At 37.2% G+C, this 20,433-nt stretch overlaps 1 long non-coding RNA gene and 1 pseudogene across 2 annotated transcripts in view; one reads left to right on the top strand and one right to left on the bottom strand.

Moving 5' to 3' along the window:
• The window catches only part of LOC307170535 (putative nuclease HARBI1), a 316,840-nt pseudogene that overhangs the window by 253,193 nt on the left and 43,214 nt on the right, over positions 1–20,433 (bottom strand). The gene's annotated exons all lie outside the window — the stretch shown is intronic.
• On the top strand, positions 3,784–5,527 carry LOC307170435. The gene is made up of 4 exons (XR_013823386.1): positions 3,784–3,974; positions 4,229–4,378; positions 4,704–4,772; positions 5,458–5,527. It is a non-coding gene; the product is annotated as an uncharacterized lncRNA (long non-coding RNA).

The following is a 20,433-nucleotide window of genomic DNA, read 5'->3' as shown; positions in this document are numbered from 1 at the left end:
CGGATATTGCGCCAGTTTGAAAAGGGCGGCTGAAACACTTAGCCTATACAGATAAACGCCCAACGCTGGTGTTTTTCTTTAAACAAATTCGTTTAGGCTTTAAAATAAATATTGTTTATGGGCTAATTAATGCCACAATAATTTGTTCATTTTATTGGCTACTTATATTTTTCATTTTTGCTTTGCATTGAATAGGCCTACCATTGAATATTTGCATTGAATGCATTGAATATTTGCTGTTAAGAGCCACCTATTTTCTTTATAATAAAGGGTTTCTATGGAAGGACAACATATTCGTTATCACTGAAGCTTTTTCTTTATTATAGGCCTAAGGGTGTATTATTCCATTAAAAAAGGACTGTTTATAAGGTGACAATCCGTTATACATCTTGAAGATTTTTGTATTGTATAGCCTATTGTATCTTCTGTTATAAAGACGAAGATTAAGATTGAAGGTTAAAAAGATGGCGTTTTAACGACATAAGATCTCGTTATTACGAGAAAAAGATGGCGTTTTAACGACATAAGATCTCGTTATTACGAGAAAAAGATGGCGTTTTAACGACATAAGATCTCGTTATTACGACATAATTGGGGGGAAAAAATATGTATGTGGCAGCAATGCGTCACCGTACGTTTGGCCTGCAACGGGTTTGAATTGTAATGATAAACGTTTTAGACTCGTGACTCGTTAAAAAGTGCGTGGTTTTCAGAAATTTATTTATTCATTTATTTTTTTATCACACTAACATAACAGTTAACATAAATTACATGTTTTCTCTTTAATGTCAGTTCACGATGTTGATAATAGTGCAACGTGAATGTAAAGCAAATTCTCTCTTCAAAGCCAGCAGGGATGACTGTGATTATGAAAATTGTATCAAAAATATTACATTACATTAGATGTCTGAATGGTTGTCTTTCTTTTTTTAATTAGATTGTGCAAGACTTCTTACTGATGTTTGGAGCAGAGGTTGCTTTAAGGTTCCTGGAAAAATGGAACACCAGTTTTAAAGAAAGTCATCCAGGAGGCCAGGAACCTTTGAGACTGCTCTCCTAAAACAGCTTTTGAAAGGTGCACTGAATGAAGTATCTGACACTACTGATGATCCAGGTACAGTCATCATAATAGTAATGTTGTTAATCAATCTTCTGGTTAAAAAGTTTTTATTGATTATTTCTCAAAAAGTCTGCTAAAAACACTTAATACACAGTTATTTCTTAATGTAATTTATTATGAAAGCTCATGAATTCATGCTTTGTGAATGCTGTTCATAAATTTTACATAAAAAAAAATCATGATGCATGTAAGAACATAGTAAGAGTAAGTCCCCTTGGCTTTTGGCATGTACAGTATCCAGTTTGCTCTCCAGCACACAATAAAAACTACTAATAAAACTACCCCACTAATATTTCGTCATTTTAATATATTATGATACACAATTCACAGGGCTAACTTAGAGATGCCCTAAACATACTTTGAAACAACTACGTTTTTTTCTGTCTCCAGAATGGGACAGCGACATGGCTTCTTTACTTGTCCTGCTGCATCTTCTCACTCCACAACTGGTGGAATCTGGTGAAATTTCACAAGGTTTGTTAAGACAACACTATCCTACTCCAAATATTGTAGTTAATGCCTATTTTTAAACAAATTGTTTATAAAGAGACATTTGTGTTGTGTTTCAGTCATTCCAAAAAGCCTTGATGATCATCTCCTGACCACTGAAGGAAACCCTCAGCTATACCTTCTTGCCTCAGGGACTTCAAAAGCACAGGTTTTCACCTTTTACATTGTCTTGGACAAAAAACTCTTGCCTTGTCAGTCATGTACATCCTTGGGTGCTTTTGACAAGCTGTTCAAGTCCCATTTAAATTAGTTCACTGTGAAGTTGTTCACTGTTACTTCATCTGATGTATAAGTGTCTATCTCAGGTTACACAATCCTACTGCACTACATGTTTTTTTTTAGTCTTGATTTTATATAATGAAGTGATGTGTTGTTGACATTGTTTTATACAATTTAATTTTTTTTTAGTTGGCACTCTGTTAGCTGCATAAATGTAAATGTTTTGCTGTTAGATTTTACAGTATTTTATGACAGATATATTTTTATAAAGTGTGTCCATACATGGAATTTTTAAACCAATGTATGAATTTGATCAAATAAAAGCACTGAGTTGAAAGTATGGCGTTCTGTATATCATTTTCACATAAAACATTATATTATGTTAAATATATGTTAACTCTAAGAAGTGTTAAATGCAATATTTTTTAAGCGTTGATTTTTGACACTGTTAAGGAGTTCATATTATAAATAACTCAATTTTAGAGTTACAATTACTCTCTGTATGATTTGTATTTTAACTCCAGAAAGAGTTCTATTTTAAATCTGAAAAAGTGTTAAAAATTCAACACCAAGAGCGGATAACAACACATTCTGCATCCCCTAATCTAAAGTGTAAACTATTCATCACTTGTAAATGTGTTACATATACATTCGTAGATAACATTCGCAGACCTTACCCAGGTAGCAAACAGACGTTGGGCCAACGTTGGTATGGTCAGCTGCAATTTGCGCATTGAAAGAGCAAATGAGTGACTTATAAGGAATTATAAAACATTTATATAAATTCAAATATATCTTATAATGCATAGGTCTTAATGAGTCTTTATAAATATATCTATAGAATAGTAATATTGCTCATAAAAAGTATAAATGGAGCTATAATTCATTATGAGCATGGTTTGCATAGAAAGTGTTACCATATTTATTAAATAAAATTAACCTATTTTGTTACAATAAAACATTGCAAATGGTTGACTGATTTGTTTTTGTATTCATCTGTGATGTATTTATTATTATAAAATTATAAATAAAAAAAATATACTAATAAATACATCACTGATAAATTATAAACTTGTATATAATATTATATTTCTTAAAACTGCAAAAGAAACATTTTAAGTAATACAGTAGATGGTGTCATCACGTGATTAATTCTAACCAATGAGACTGCTGGAGCTGTCATTCTGGACTCGACTGGTACCGCCCAGTTTTGCACCAAGCAGGTAAGCTTTTTAAATTTCCTTAGTAATTTGAGTTTTCTATTAAAATGAGTGAAACGGGTTAAAATGGTAATTAATTGGTATTAAATTACACTCATTTTATTGTTATCTGATTATAGGCTATACATAGCTTAGCTAACGTTTCTCTGCTGCTGTTATAATGAAACGGTAATAACGGTCGACTAACGTTAGCTGCTCAGACGGTCCGTTTTTTTGGTAATCTCCGAGGTAATGTATACTTTAATACTGCATGAACTGATTACCTGTAAGTGTTTTACACTTTTAGTGTTATTATAATTTGGTTTAAAAATTGTTTTCCCGTTTACGTGATGAACTAGGGCCGAGCTAGACACAATGGCCAGGCTGAAGTCATGTCTTTGTTTTAAAGTTTTAAATAGCGATGTAAACGAGGATTTATGTAGCGTAAATACAATATATAAGCTACACAATCTTATTACATCTTGTTAAATATGATTATGACCGTTAATAATTGATAGACACCGATAAACACTGCGCTGTCAGACAGCAAATAACGTTATGTTAACGTTAACGTTAGGCTTAAGTTAACTTCCATAAAGTTACATGGGGTCATAACTATCATGTTAACGTGACCTAAAAACAACAGATTTTACAATTCTATCTTTAATTGATAACTGAAATGAAATCAACCATCTGTAATATTTAATTAACTTAATTATGTAAAGTTATAATAGAAGTAAAACATTTAGGCCATGAAATACTATTCATTCATTTAATATCATTAATGTAATAATTTCTTTTGAATATATAAATTTCATCAGAACGTTTGTCCATACAGATACCTTAAATATTTGACTGAAATATTAATTTTTGTTTCCTTTTCTCCCTTTTCCTTGTGTGTAATCAGATAATTGGTGCTGCTCTGTGTAAGTATTCTGTTGGCATCACTGTCTGACACATTCTCAGTGTTTGCATCGTAGATTATTCTCAGTGTTTGCATCGTAGATTTGTCATAGACATTTACAAAAACTTTCTTTGCACCATATAAATAACTGTATTTTCATAAACATTTTGCTTATGTTATGTTAATATTTTGGGAATCAATTTTTTTAAATGAGATGTTCCTCACCCTCTGAACAAATACTGTATTTGAAGTGTTGTTTGTCCTCTTTCTTTTCAGTATTTATTGCAGTCTAATCCTGATTGCAGCATTGAGCTCCAACCCCAGTGAAGCAGACCTGAACCAGTTGATCGAGGTCTTCAGGATCAGCAGACACTACAGACAGGCTGGAGATAAACTCCTCCATGACCAGGACTGGACACCACTGCTGTAAGTGATCGATCTAGTCATGTTCAGAACATTTTGCAGGGGACCTCAGCTCTGGCCCTTGAGGACCACTGTCCTGCAGACTTTAGCACCAGCCCTGGTCCAGCACGCCTGGACAAGCTAATCGAGCTCTTTTGGTTAAAAGAGCAAGTGAGATTGATCAGGTCTGGACATAAACTGCAAGACAGTGCACTTCGAGGAACAGAGTTGAGAACTCCTGACATATTAATTAGTCATTAATCACTGATGAAAAAAGAATAATTTGTATTTGTATAGATTTATGTAATATTTGACTGATATTCAGTTGTCTTCTCTCTTTTTTCCTCAGTTGTGATGTGTGTCAAACAGCTCAATAAACCCAAGAGAGCCACTCAGGCACAGGTCACTCTTTTTCTGTGTAAGTACACTTTTGACTGTCAGACACATTCTGTTTTTGTTGTTGTTGTTTTTTAAATAAAAATGACAAATTCAGGCTGCAGGTTAAAGCTATCAATGATTTATTGATAAAGACATTAAAAGGATTGTTCTTCATGTTGTTCCAAACATGCATTTACATTTTTTTCTGTGGAATGCAAAAGAAGATATTTTGAATTATGTTTAATCTGTTTTGTTCATACAATGAAAATCCCATTGGATCCCATTGACTTTTTATTGAGTCATTTTTCAAAATATCATCTTCCACAGAAGAAATCATGCAGGTCTGGAATGACATAAGTGTGAGTACTTGTTGACAAGCTGACAAAATTATTCTTTACATTGTGTTGATAATTTTAGTAAATTGTTCTCATGTTCTTATTTCATCATGCCCTCAATTGGTTCAATTTCTGTAATGTTTCTCTTTCAACTACACTGCCTAAATTTGTTTTTAATAATAAAAAACAACACCTGTAACTATTTTTCCGGAACTCAAATTATTCTCAGGTTTCTCCAGTCAAAGCGCATTTAGAGGCTCCCTGAGGTGGAAATGTCCTAACCCTTGGAAAAACACAAGTGTATAAATTATACTTGGAACAACCCTTGTTTTTTTTATTCTTTTTTTTATGTTAACATTTCAATTGTTGTTGTTTTTTTTCTCACTTTAGATGCTGACACAAAAAAACAGCCAGGCCGCAGCATCCGAAGGGGTTGATCCTGATCCTGTTAAATCCTGATCCGGTTAAATCATAATGCAAGAGACTGGGATGGTGGAAGGAGCAGAAGAACCAGAAGACTGGAGATCTGGCTAAGATCTACTGGTATCCGAGGGGATTGATTTATTTTATTAGAGGATTCATAATACACCTTAATGTGTTGTGATGTGGTTTTATACCTTTTTTTTTATTTATTTTTTTTACTCAAAATCTATTTAAAATAAATGCTGCTCTTTTGACAGTTCTGTTCAAACGTTCCTGATTTTTTTCTTCTTTTTTTTTCACGATTTACATGCTGACGACTGGATGCTGGCTACTGAAAATTAAATTTTAACATCCCTGGAATAATTACAACATTTTTGTAATTATTGTAAAAAATGTAATTATTATTAAAGGTGCATTAAGCAACTTTTCATGTTAAAAATACCCGTTTTTCTAACCCATACATGCTTAAACAATTGCCTGATGGGCTGAATGAGCCCTTCTCTGATCACTGAGATTGCCTCTATAATCCTGTACAGTAAAATAAATAAGAGGGATTCGGGACGAATCGACTGGGCGTGACGTCATGCGCGTTCACGCTCACCTGGCTATGTCTGGTTGCAGTTTCGCGTGTAGCCAGAAGGGGGCATAGTTCTGCAAAAACTCAGAGACTTGCTTAATGCACCTTTAAAATAGATTAAAACAGAAAACAGTTATTTTAAGTTGCAACATTATTTCAGAATATTAGGCTACTCTTTTTAATATATTTATTAAATAAATGCAGCTTTGATGAGATGAGGGGATTTCAAAAGTATTTAAAAAATGTTACTGACCCCAAACTTTGAACGGTAATGTATTGTATTGTGTGTATATTTTACATGACTGAATAAATGAAATTATTTGAAACATATAACTTCTAATGTACTACTTCAACTTTCAACAAGTGCAATTATTTTGCATGTATTGTGGCAAATGTAATGTACAACCAAACTTATCTTGTTGTTTGTTAAGGCCACAGGTATATTACAACACATCTTTGCATTGTCCGCAGTATGCCCACATTTTTCCCAGTGTACCCTCAGTATGCCCACACTTTTTCCGGTGCACTCTACTTAGTGTGGCCCAGCCCACAGTCAGCCCACACTTTGGGCTGTCCCGATGGGGCACATGTGCCCAGCATTTCACGCCGGTATCTGGGCCCACGGTGGGCTGCCCGCAAGGGCCCCATTCGAAGTTGGCAGATGGTTAAAATAGGCTATATTTTTAAATTTGTTAGAAGGTCTGCTGGCTGTCCAATGACATGGTTGGCCCAACGTTGGCCCAATGTTGTTTTAGTTGTTTTTAAGTTGGCAGAAGGTTGGTAAGGTATTTTTAGGTTGGCAGAAGGTCTGCTGGCCGTCCAATAACATGGTTGGCCCAACGGACAAAATTACGTTGGGCCAACGTCTGTTTGCTACCTGGGTATGCCTTTTTGATTCTTGAAGAGGTAATCTACAAATGAAGTGTAAGTCATTTACAAGTGATGAATAGTTTACACTTTAGATTAGGGGATTCAATTCAATTCAAATTTATTTGTATAGCGCTTTTCACAATACATATTGTTTCAAAGCAGCTTTACAGAAAGTGCATTTCAGAAATATACATAGAGAAATACAGTTAGTTAATCATGTATTGATTTAGGGCATAAACATCGCCAGCGTCGAGTCGTCTCTTCACAGGCGCCGAGTCGTCTCTGCACGGGTGTTGGAGAATCTGTAGTTTCCATGAGAGGCTGGATACAAACTGGAGCTGACGATCTGTATTTACCTCGGGACTAGCGTCCCGAGATAACAACAGAAAAGCATATGGGAAATAATTAGCGTAGCTGCTGTTCGCAATATTAATGCATTCAATCTGATTCAACTGTAGTATTAAAATGTAAGTATTATGTGAATGCCTGGCTGAAGAGATGCGTCTTTAATCTAGTTTTAAACTGGGACAGCGAGTCTGAGCCTCGAACAATATCAGGAAGGCCATTCCAGAGTTTAGGAGCTAAATGTGAAAACGCCCTCCCTCCTTTAGTGGACTTAGATATCCTAGGAATGGGATGCAGTAGTGTTGTAAATCATTTACAACACTTTCTGCATCCCCTAATCTACAGTGTAAACTATTCATCACTTGTAAATGACTTATTCATGCGTTTACACATCTATAACAGGTGTTGAACACTGTAGTGTGTACTGCAGTGTACACAGTAAAATCAGCAGTGTAAAATTTGGAGTGTAAAATTACATATGCACTTAAAGAGTTTCTTTTAATCATGCAAGTGTAAAATAACCCAAAGAGTAAGAGTCAATCATCAGAGTACCAGCCACTTTGCTCTGAAGAAAGTATGTTGGTAACCACGCCTCCAAAAACGGCCAACGGCTCTGCGCGCGACTCTACTGATTTCAAATTTTCCTGTTGGATTTTCTGTTTGCCACGGAGCAGGAGCACGGAGCAGCAACGGGATTTACGGTGAGTTTGATGAAAATATTTTGTGTAAGCCAATTGTTGTTTGGAAAATTGACCACAAGGCATGATTTATTTAAAAAAATGACATAGGTTGGATTACGTTGTTAATAATTTAGTTCTTAGGTTTTGTTCGCGCTTAAAATAGTTAGCTAGCACTAGTTTGGCTGGTCCATGATAACGTTAACTAGCACCTATTTTAAGCGCGAATGTTAGCAAACGTTACTAACTTTCTTTATTACATGGCTTGGCTGAATTCCAATGTAGAATGCGGTCTGTTATGTAAGGGATAATGTATAGAGAGGCGGTTGTTATAGCGAATAACAACCCCGACAGGCTGAACGGGAGCCCGACGCGAAGCGGAGGGATCTTGAATCAGCCTGAAGGGGTTGTTATTCGCTATAACGACCGCCTCTCTATACATTATCCCGCTTATTACATGGCTACCTACAAAATAAATAAATAATTTGACACGGATTATTGATTTAAAAAGGAGTTTATTGATTTAAAAACGATTGAATTGCTTCCGCTAAAGAAAATAGTCCGTTCCGCGTCGGGCTCCCGTTCAGCCTGTCGGGGTTGTTATTCACTATAACAACCGGCTCACTATACATTATCCCTTACATACTCTTTAGTGTGACGGAACTTATTTCGAAAGCAAACGGGCTGCCGAAATAATAAGAGATGTCCGTTGATAACGTTAAAGTAAACCATTTTCATGGTTGCAAGATGTCACGTAGGCTAAGGTCAACGTTACTGGGCATAGGCTTACAAACACATCGCCTAATTGTGTATCATTTGATTTGCTCTACAGGACTAACCCAAGAGGATGCTGATAAAAGTCAGATTCAAGACTGAACAAAAGTTTGTTCGTGTTACAGAGCCGAAGTTTAGAATTTTTCTGAATGATGGTATGTGTTTAACTATAACTTAATGTTGTGTGTAGGCACGGTTGCCTTCTTATGTAACGTTAGTCTGTTGCTTTATGCTTCGCCCTTGATAATAACATGCAATGCAAACTTGGCGGATCAAAATGACCCTTCGCAGGGAGCTTGATTGACAGGCGATCTAACCAATCATAATCCGCCATCCGCCATTTTGTCCGACAAAGCAGTCAGGAGAGATAGCAGATTAACATGGGGGGATTTGAACTTGAAAAACGGAATGCACTGACTCCTTTCCGCGGTTAAAACAACATTCCTACTTATGTTCATTCATGTTTATTTGATGCTATAAATTAACTAGAAGGAAGAGATGATCGGTTCACGAGCAGCTTTAACTGATGCTCTACAGCGATCTGTCAGACACATTTAAGAGCCACAAAACGGTATGTATCGTTTCAATTTCTTTTAAAAAATTACCAAATTTGAAAGGTGAGACTTTGTTTAATAACAAAAGTAACCGAAAAGTAACCTGTCCTGTCTGTCAGCGTGTTGTCAGTCTCCTCTCTGCTCCGCGATGTATTTTTCACTGCGTGAGAACATGGTGTGTGCGTGAGAGCAGCGTAGCTTGTCGGACATAGCGACAGTAACTAAGATGGGCGGGTCTTTGCGAAGGGTCAGACGACAATGGACGAAATTCGCAAGGAGCATCAACACAGTAAATTAAGTAAACGGTGTCATGTTTACAGCCATGCGCTTATATTATGCTTCTGACAGATTGCTATCTTTAAAATGGGAGTGATATTCCGTTTTCAGTTTGGGATCAGATTTGATAAAACTCAGAGCTTGTTTATTTCTGATGCATCGTACTGAAGGTGTAACTCATTCTACATTAAGCTTTATTTAAACAACTATATACAAAGATAAATGGTCCGACTCGATAAAATGTTCAGTGAAATAATAATGCTGACATTATGATGCATTGTATGTTGTCATCTCCTGTAGGACAGCTGTATGCCCTAAATTAATGTTTACAGTAATTACAATAATGTATTGAATTCATGCTACATTTGTCCAAATGTTGTTCCTATAACGCTCCTTGTAGGCTAGATGGAAAGCTAAATGGACAAGTTTAACATTTTACCCAGTTCGGAATTAGCACTTAAGGTTGCAGACTGACATGTAGAATTAAATGATTGAGCTGATTTATATTACTCGTGAGTGATTTGTGTATGTGTGTCTTGTTGCAATAATGATTCTTGCATTTCCTTTTGGTCTCAGCTTTCCTGAAGTTTGTCACAGACACTATCTATCTATCTATCTATCTATCTATGTGTCACATTAATTGGTTGTCTGGGAGGGTAATGCTTTGTAAAAGTTAACATAAAACACAAATGTTAAAAAAAAAATGTTAACATAAGATATCTCTTTAAAAAAATAAAAAAAACATATTTAAATCTTTTTAAAATTGACTTTTGCAAATAACCTTTGTTAAATTTATAGAAGTATTTGTTAATATTAATGGACCAGAGCTTAAAAGTTTTATTTTTTAACTAACAACTAAAAAAAGATTTATAAATACTAACAAATATATTGCTCGTTAATGTTAGTTAATACATTTATATGACAAACAAATTTTAAATGGGCTTTTTTTGTGAGAAGTTTTTATTTCTATGATGCATTTATTGGAGAGAATAATCCTGTCAGACGCAGCACTGCTGTGAACGCGCGTTCACGTTTAAACACAATTTAAACAATGTATTATTCAATGCATTACTTCTATATAATTATATATTAAGTTGCTCAAGCAAGTGGTAAAATATTTAACCATGTATTTATATTAAAATCTTTTGCATTTAAATTTTAATACAATAAATCTTGCATGTCACAAAGAACTTGTTTTTCCACCTCCACGAATGTCATTATGTCGTTTTCCTTGCTTTACCCCGGTCTTAAAGTGAAAAAAGTAGTATTTAATTAAATAAATTTATGGTGAGATTACTACATTTTATTTAATTAATCGCACTTATGGTGAAATGACTACATTTTCAGGTCAATCTGTGTTCATTTTGACCACGAAACATGCGCTGTCACTTTAATTCAGCGTTTGCAGCACAGCCGAAATCATAGACAGTATATAAACGGCAAAAATAGACTCGGTGCGGAAACTGCTGTATACGCATCGCAACTGGAACGGATCGATCATCGACGGACTTGCATCCGCGTGCAGTGTGAAAGCTCTGTAAACATGGGTACGGAAAAAAAATACTCACCGCACACGCACTGCAAACGAAATACGTGTGAAACGGGCGTAGACTTGGAGCAGGAGAGCTACTCCGGCTGCTACTCGCAGTAGAGCGAGTGTTGCCATCTTCAGTTCAGCGACATATTTCCCGCCGCGCGCACTCTGTCCGCTAGTGCTCATCTGTATTTGACACAAGTGTTTGTTTGTGTGAGTGTGCGTGCTTGCGCACTCATTGGGATAATTGTAAACGCGCAAACACAGACAGAAAAGACATGCCATCGTGGAAATAAGATAAATAACATATTACTTAAGGGCTATTTAGTTTTTTTTTAAATAAAATAAATTGTAATCTGGCGCTATAAAGAAAATCAAATCAAATTTACTTGACTTCAAGGGGGGCGGGGGGAGCCGTTAGGAGGGCGGGGCGCCCCCCTTATATAATGGTAGGGGAAACACTGGACAAGGTAAATGTGACTCTGTTTAGTGTAATATTATTTAACTACTGATTAGATTAAGTGCACACTAAAGGCCAAATTACTGTACTTTTGTCCTAGAATTTGAAAGCGAAGAACCATCCAACAGCAGTTTCAACAGATCATCTGACTCTATTGTCATAGAAAGTCCACCACGCCCTAGACAACATCCTGGAGAGGATGCCAAAGCTGTAAGTCTCTGTCACATGCTTACTGTTGATACAGCTAATCTGAAAAGTTAAATGTATTATGTAAAAGAAGATTTATCATTTGAATTGTAGTCAACTGTTTGTTCCTCCACTAATAGTAGTGTAGCGTTAACTTCATACATGAGCTTTACATTAAAACATTTTCCACAGTTGGTCCAAAGCATATTGGAGAAAAAGCCAGGGGGAGACATGATCTCCAAAGAACACCGGAAAACAAAATATTTGACAGACAGCACAAGGAGGAAAATGATAACAATTCTTGTTGCAGACATGACGGAGAGGCATGGGTAAATTCCACAAGCAAACAGAACAACCTATTAGAAGAAAGAGGATTCAGATTAGGGCTGGACGATTTTGTAAAATAATCTAATTGCGATTTTTTTTTTTACCAATATTGCGATTGCGATTTAATATGCGATTATTTTTAGCGCAATTTTCCACCGGACAAAATTGCGATTGTTAACTCATGATTTCTGTTCTGTAAGCAGGGATTAAAGTTCTCCGTCGCTACGACGGATTTCCGTTAATTGCAGCAAGTCTATGACGGATTTCCGTCAATTGCAGGGTTCCAGTCTGTCCTTAAAGTCTTCAATTTACTTTTCATAATTTTAAGGCCGTAAATAGGCTTTCATTTCTCAAATAGTGTAATAAATATCTTAATTTTAGTTTGAATAGGTCTTAAATTAAGGAAAGACGAGGTGTATTCACCCTGCTGAGGGGGATGTGATCAAAGCCTGGAGTGGAGCAAAAGCACGTTCCTCTCTCCACTCTAAGCACTCTGTAATCACTTCGCTCATGGTCCACTCCGGGTTTTCAATTACCGATCACGGAAAGTGCATGTCAGGCTACAGCTGAGCGCTGAGGTAGAACTATATTTCAGTGACACACTTATAATGCAGGTAGGGCTGGGCGATATGTATCGATATCAAAAATATATCGATATATTTTTGAAATGCGATATGGAATTAGACCATATCGCATCGATATAGTTCAAATTTGCGCTGTGATCCTTGCTCCCCGCGCCCCGCCCCTCCTTTTCCACTCTCTGCTTGCGTGTTTAGAGCATGTTATGTTATGAGAGGCGAATCATGACTACTTCAGAAAACCCAGCACAATAGGAACTACCAGGCAGGCAGTGACATAAGTGTACGCTGAAATAAAGTTTTTCACCTCAGAAAAGCGGACTTTCTTGTCCTGTCAGCCGTTATCCTGTTCTCGTAGCGCACACTCAGTTGCATGCGCAAATGCAGCGGCGCGCGCTGTATCGCCTCACTGATCAAGTGCAAAAGAAACTACGAGCATGCAACGCCGTTACGTTGTAAATTACACGAAATAAAAGTAATGCAGGTATGATTCTCATTCTATTCACCAGGAGCAGTTTCCATGTTTCATTTACAGTTATTGTTAATATTGTGTATTCACCATGGTAACTGTCGTATATTACTGTCCATATTAACCCCAAAATGCCACTATTTTTCTTTGTGTTATTTTTTATATTTTTAAATGACTGTAGTGGCTCATACCAACATTGTATTAACAAAAACTAGTTTGGGACTGCTAATAATAATATTTTATTCATACGTTATGCTATGTCCTCTGTAGTGGACGCAAGGACTAAGTTGTTTAAAAAATAAAATGACATGAAATTATATGTATAGGCAAAAACAATGGGATTTTTTTTCAATCACCAATAAATTTTGGGGTTTCGGGATTTTTTTTAACCAGAATTTGTATAAAGATGATTCTCAACTATGTTATGAAAGAAATAACGGAATTAATTGATACACCATTTTACTTTATGCAATATGTGGGTAAAATGGCCATAAATTAATATTCCCATTCAATGCAATGTATCTATACACTATATCTAATTTGCACATTAATGTGTTCTTGGAGCAACATTTAATGAAAAAAGAAGTGTAATAATTGGAGTAATAATTGGCAACATTTTAATAATAATATCTAATATTTCATAGGAATATTGATGTATAATTTATTTCCATATTCACTTGTTGTGTCTCCCAGAATGCCTGATAAACATGATTTAAGTCCTGATGTCCTCTACAGTGGACACGTTTGAAATCAACGCCCTGTTCTGTAACAGAAAGTATTTTTTTTTATTTGAAACCCCTTAACATTTTCCTGAGATGTTGTTTTATGAAATACAATTTGAAAAGTAGTCCAGTTTAAATTATAATTACAATATATTATCATATTTCCATAAGAATGCTACATTTGATCACTAAATTAATGTCAGACATTTTTAAAGACCAAGGCGAAGTTGTTTTCATGGTGAAACCTCCAAACATTTGGTATCTCTGAAAAGTCCTGAATGTGCTCTTTACAGGACACCCAGGTTGTGTCATGTGACATGTATGATGTCAGAGAAATTCACTAAAATATAATGTCCACTACAGTGGACAAAAGTCTACTCTTGGGTCCCAGGAGGATATTAGAATGCTCCCTGCCTGGTTTTCATAGATTAAAATAGCTTTTAAAATACGCCTACTGGCAATATTAAAGCGGTTAAAACGTCTCCCCTTAAAACGCTATTGGTCTCGACTATTTAAAAAGGTAAAAGAATATGACTTGCCCTAAAAAAAAATTTCAGTCAGAAGAATTTTTTTCACTTTAATCCCTGTGTGCGTCTGTGCGCACCAATCTTGCACTTCTATCTACTCCTCAACCAGACCACCTAGAGACTTCGGGTTTTCGGCATTATGTTAAGGAAGGTCTAATCTCGGGAACGCACAAAAAATCCAGGAAAAGATTTACTATCTCTTAGTGTTGTGATCCCATGAGGTGAGAAAATTGCGCTAAAACACTCACTGAGTTTTTATTACTTGTTTAAGCTCTTTATCTTTTCTATTATTCAACAAAAACAAGCAATAAATCATTGTAAAATAGGGAAGGGAATCTTTAGGCACCTCATGAGCCGATACATTTTTTTTTTCTTTAATTGATCTTATTAATAAAACTTAAAATATTTAATTACATAATTATAAGTAGGCCTACTTATAATAATTACACATTAAAAACTAAATTAATACAATTACATGTTAATAATTTTAACAAATATAGCTTCAAAACAAATAACAAAGAGGGAAAAAAATATTACAAGCAATAAACAAAGAGTGCTTTCAGTATTTAAGAGTAGGCTGGCTGAACGTGTTCATCTCTTTTGAAATTATAAGATGTGGTTTGTCCTGTTTGTTTAATAACTAACTGTCACATTACCGGTAAATTCGCATCATAAAAGCATTTTGAGATGCAAACGTACATGTAACCACGTAGACTCGCTCACAGCCGCATGCTCAAATGCTCTTTGCAAAATGCACGTGAGTATTTGAAATTGAAAGCAGCTTCTGTCGGTGATTTTCATATTTTTAATATATAAGCCAACTGCATTCCAAGACATATGATGCCCTCATAGAACATTTGTAAGTAAAATACCGGCGGGCGAGACCGCGCACTACTGAAGTAACATCACGCAGACCGCGCGTATCTCATATCTTGCGCAATGAAGCCCGCGAATGTCCTTGTAACTCGCTTCAACTTTTCCGAACTTTATTAAAGATTATTTCTCGTAAGGTTCGAGTGGTGTCGTGTGTGTGTGTGAGAGACAGAGGAATTAGAAGCAAGCAGAATACGGTTGTTTATAAAGCACGCGCGTCGTACACGTCTGTGTTTAAAACTAAGCTCAGACATATACAATACAGAATCGTTGGAGAGAATCTATAACACAATATCACATAAATTAAACATAAACTGTTATTTCCTGTAGCCAGGTCTATATGTGTCGCGTGCCAAGTTGATGCTTCATCTGCAATACAGACTGGTTTACTCTCGCGGGTCACATGACCAGACTATAATCGCAGCTTTGCGGTTTAAAAAAAATCGCATTTCATCATATCGCGATATTATCGCAAATGCAATTAATTGTTCAGCCCTAATTCAGATTAATGTAAACATGTACGCACTGCAGGGAAATTCTGAAGATGACTGTAATCTTCTTGATATCTTTTTAAGGACGTCCCCACCAAGGCATATCAGGGAGAGATATGCAGAAGGAATCATTGCCCTGTTTCCCTGCTTGAGAGACCCGTTCTCCAAAAAAGGATATGTAAGTACTGTCATGAAGTCATGAAGATGGTACATGTTTTCCAAAGTATTGTTAAACAACTTACATAAGTGATAAACTATCATTTTGAGTACTTTATATTGTTACTATTGTAATTGAACAACGCATACCTTTCCCTGGTGTATTATCATTCTCTAGTGTAGGCAGTTGAAATGTGGCCTACAACTTACTCGTTTCTCTTTCTGAAGGAGCATTACTTTGATCCGCAAAGTGGAGAAGGGTATCTGTCTTGGAAAATAAAGAATATCCAGAGAAACTGCTCACAGAAACGGGGTCGATCAAGCCAGTCATTTTGTGGAGGGCCAACAGCTGAAAGAAGAGGATCCAACATTTCTGATGACCTTTCTGAAGAAGAGTGTAAAGACGCCATCTCTTTCATGAAGCATTGCTCTGATGAGACTACAATCAAGCAGAAGATGCAAGCTACTTTTCAGTACCGGCGTTGCTTGATCGAAGACCCAAACAAATATGGAGATGTTCTGTTGGAGTTCCCACGTTTCAAAGACATGAAAGGACTTGTAAGTTGTTGAAGCTGAACAATGTTTATCTATACCTTACTATTTCATACAAGTAAACAGAACTGTAATGCAGTCAATAGCACAAAATGTAAAGTGTTCATTATGTCAAACATTGTGCTCAAGGAAAAAATTTGTGTTTGTTGTGTTGCAAGATTGAACAAGACTTTACTCGGCTGTTTGGCGGTGTGGTATCTGCCAAGTTTTTGGAGAAGTGGCCAACTTGCATCCGTCACGAGATCTTCAGGAGCTGATTGCTGCAGCAGAGAGTGTGGGGAATGATGATGAAGAAAATGACGCAGGTAAGATACTTTAAAACAATTGAAAGATTTTCTCTCAGTTGGAATGTTGAAGTTTGACTAAGCTGCTAATCATATCTATGTGCCTCTTTTTCATATAGCATGGGATCATGAACTTGCGGGGATACTTCTCTTACTCCACCTCATTCCACCGGTTGCACAAGGCCGCAAAAGACCCGGGAAGATGTCTGCATCCATGGCAGAGAATCATGTTGTCATGTTCTTAAAGGTTGGTGGATGATTCTTGTCGCCATCAGTTATGCATATGTGCCGCCTTTTAGATTAGGCCCACGTCAAATTGTTGCCTTCTGTTGTGTTGTTTCTTTCTAGCATTCAAACAATGAAATTTAACCAAAATCGGTGTTGGTCAAAATATTTTCTCCACTTGCCTACCAGTGCATGTTGCTTGTATTGAGATGTTCTCAAAGTACTGACGGCTCATACTTTTTCCTCATTTAAGCTAGTTAAGTTTATACACCTCCTAATAGAGTTTATGCAACTTTTAACATTCTGAAATCACACTACATTGTCCAGATTTACACTTGTATCCAGATTTACAGATTTATCTAGGCTACCAGACCTGCCAACTTGTACGCATTTTGCGTAGCGGATACGCATTTTGACTTCAGAGTACGCTGGTACGATTTGTCACTCTAAACTACGCAAAAACCTGGTGATGCCTCTGTGCACGCGCTGTCCTCAAATCAAGCTACAGCAAAAGAAGAAGAGTTCGACCAATCATAGCGCTGGGTTCATTCCCCAAATAGCAAGCGGGGATGATTGACAAATGCGTAAGGCCTATCATTAAAAAAAGACTGAAAATCGACAGCAATAAAGATTCCCGCTCGATCCCCCTTCCACTCCCGCGGCCGCCGTCTGACTGAGTTCATAAGCGAGGACAGTACAGTAGTCACGGTACTTCTGATTCCTGATTCTGAAGGTAAACGGCCTGGGCTCGATGTGGTAAGTTGATTGTTGAGTTAAGTTAACTTAATCTTATGGATTCAATGATCACACAGATCGCATGGATTATCTTAAAATACTCCGTTAAGTTATTCATGGTCACTCAGAAAAGAGGAAGACATCATTTAGTCATGCAAATAATAAAATGCTCAAGTAATGCTGAACTATAAATCTTGAAATCGCTATGGCTTAACGTTAGTGATTATGAAAGTGCTGTGATTTGTGGATTAGCCTAATAAGCGCGAGTCTGGAGAAACAGGCGTTTATTTATTCATTCATTCTCAGTGTTGAGAAACGTAGCCTTCATGTGTTACGTTATTGTGTTAATTATAACTAAAGTACCTAATTATGTTACATATTTATTTTGTATGAAAACTAGCGCGTTAATTACTTATGGATTAAAAAGTACCGTTGTATCAGTGCTGCGCGAGCTCTCTCACAAACGCGACGCGCGTGCACAGAGAGAAGATCATGGTAAAATGATAATTGACAGGCTATAGTTTAAAGGGATAGTTCACTTTGAAATTAATTTTTGATATGTTTTAGCTTACCTCAAGGGCATCCAAGATGTAGGTGTCTTTGTTTCCGCAGTAGTTTCAATTTTGATATTTTTAGGTCAAACCGTTCTTGTCTGTCAGTCCTATAATGCAGGTCTGTGGTCACTGTCTCAAAACACAAGCACAGAGTCCAAATGAAACAATTCCCCATCATAAGTACACATTGATGGCCTAAGACACGAAACGAGCGGTTTGTGTGAGAAAACGAACAGTATTTATATTGTTGTTACCTCTTGAACACAGCCGCGTTCAAATGGTCTGACGGCGCGGGCGGGTATAGATGTATACACTAGATGTCGCCTTGGCTACTGCAGTTCATTGGAACGAAACCGTAGCCAAGGCGACATCTATGTATATATCTATACCCGCCCGCGCCGTCAGACCATTTGGACGTGTGCTGTTTTCAAGAGCTAAAAACGATATAAATACTGTTCGTTTTCTCACACAAACCGCTCGTTTCGTGTCTTAGGCCATCAATGTGTACTTATGATGGGGAATTGTTTAATTTGGACGATGGGGGTATTATCCATCCGTGCTTTTAAAATTCGTTAAATGGCGGACGTTTTACTGTTAACACAGCCTAGAGCTGGGCGATTTTTTCCCCCTAAAAAAATCTGCGATTTTTTTTATAAAAAACTCGATTTACGATTCGATTCGATTTTTTTTCTCCCCCCATTTAAAACAAAATAACTGTGAACTGTAAATATATTTTACAAATATATATTTATTGTATTTAATTAAAGTGTATCAACATAAACAAAATTGCAAAGGCAAACCCTTTCTCTAACTGAAAAGTCACTGTGCAGTGAGCAACAAAGATTGTTAAACATCCAAATTATTTATACTGTAACTTATTTGGATTGAGCTAATAAAACAACAAAAAATCCTGAGGTAGCCTAAAGGCGGGCGTACACGGTGCGAGTTCGGACCAGGTTAGGACACTCGGGAGGTTGTGAGATATTGCACACGTTGCGAGTCAGTTTAACTGATAATCGCGTCAATGCAGCTGGTAGACGGCACGACTGTCCTGCACGAATTTTATCCCGAGCCGGCAGCAATCACGTGAGCTTTCGCACTAAACACACAGACCGTCAATGTTGCATGTAGTCAGGCAAAGCTTCAGATAGAAAAAATGACAGAAATGTGTGTGCAAATGATTTATTGTAAAGCAGAGAACAGTAGCCATTCCTTTCAACATAAAAACTAGAGAGAGAGAGAGAGAGAGAGGTGTGTGTGTGTGTATGTGTGTGGGACAGTGTATGCGCACGCTGTATGGTTGCTGCCACTGAGGTATAGACCCACGTGGTTGTGTATGATGCAATAGGGGACAGCTGGTGAAAATCGGGCCGACTCCCCGAATTTTTTAAACATGTTTAAAAATGATCGGGAGGTCGGGGAGGTGCTCATAACGTGCTCGGCTCGTAATTCCTCTCACACGCTGCGAGCCGCGACCATGCGAGCATCACCGATTCCACAAAAAAATCATCTGCGAGCTCGTTAAAACAGCAAAAATCGCACCGTGTACGCCCGCCTTAACTCTTATGCCTGGTTCAGATTACACGATTTTTTTGTCTGTTAGATTACACAATTTTTACTCCTAAAAATCTTGTCATGTCGTGGACAAGAAACATGTCAGACTACACATTGTTTTACGACCAGTCATCGCGAGCCGTCTCACACACTCATTCACTCGCACATATAGGCTACACAAGCTCACTCACATAGCCTACACACACACACACACACACACACTCTCGCGCACACACACACACTCGCGCACACACACACACACACTCGCACATACTCACTCTCTCTCACTCTCTCTCTCTCTCTCTCTCTCTCTCTCTCTCTCTCTCTCTCTCTCTCTCTCTCTCTCTCTCTCTCTCTCTCTCTCTCTCTCTCTCTCTCTCTCTCTCTCTCTCTCTCTCTCTCTCTCTCTCTCTCTCTCACTCACACACACACACACACACTCGCTCGCGAACACACACTCTCCCACACTCACTCTCCGTCTCTCCCTCACTCACTCACTCGCGCGCCGTCGTCGTCGTGGAGGACCGTTAAAAAATTAAACATGCTAGTCTTTTTGTCGTGATGTCGTGAAGCATCGAGGGCTGCGCCGCAGGGAGCGTTCTACGGAAACCCTGAAGGAAGATTTGGCGAATGCAAAATGTAT

The sequence above is a fragment of the Squalius cephalus genome, assembly GCF_949319135.1.
Source record: "Squalius cephalus genome assembly, chromosome: 13".
Taxonomy (NCBI): domain Eukaryota; kingdom Metazoa; phylum Chordata; class Actinopteri; order Cypriniformes; family Leuciscidae; genus Squalius; species Squalius cephalus.
The sequence above is the reverse complement of the archived record's forward strand: the minus strand, read 5'-3'. Positions and strand labels throughout refer to the sequence as shown.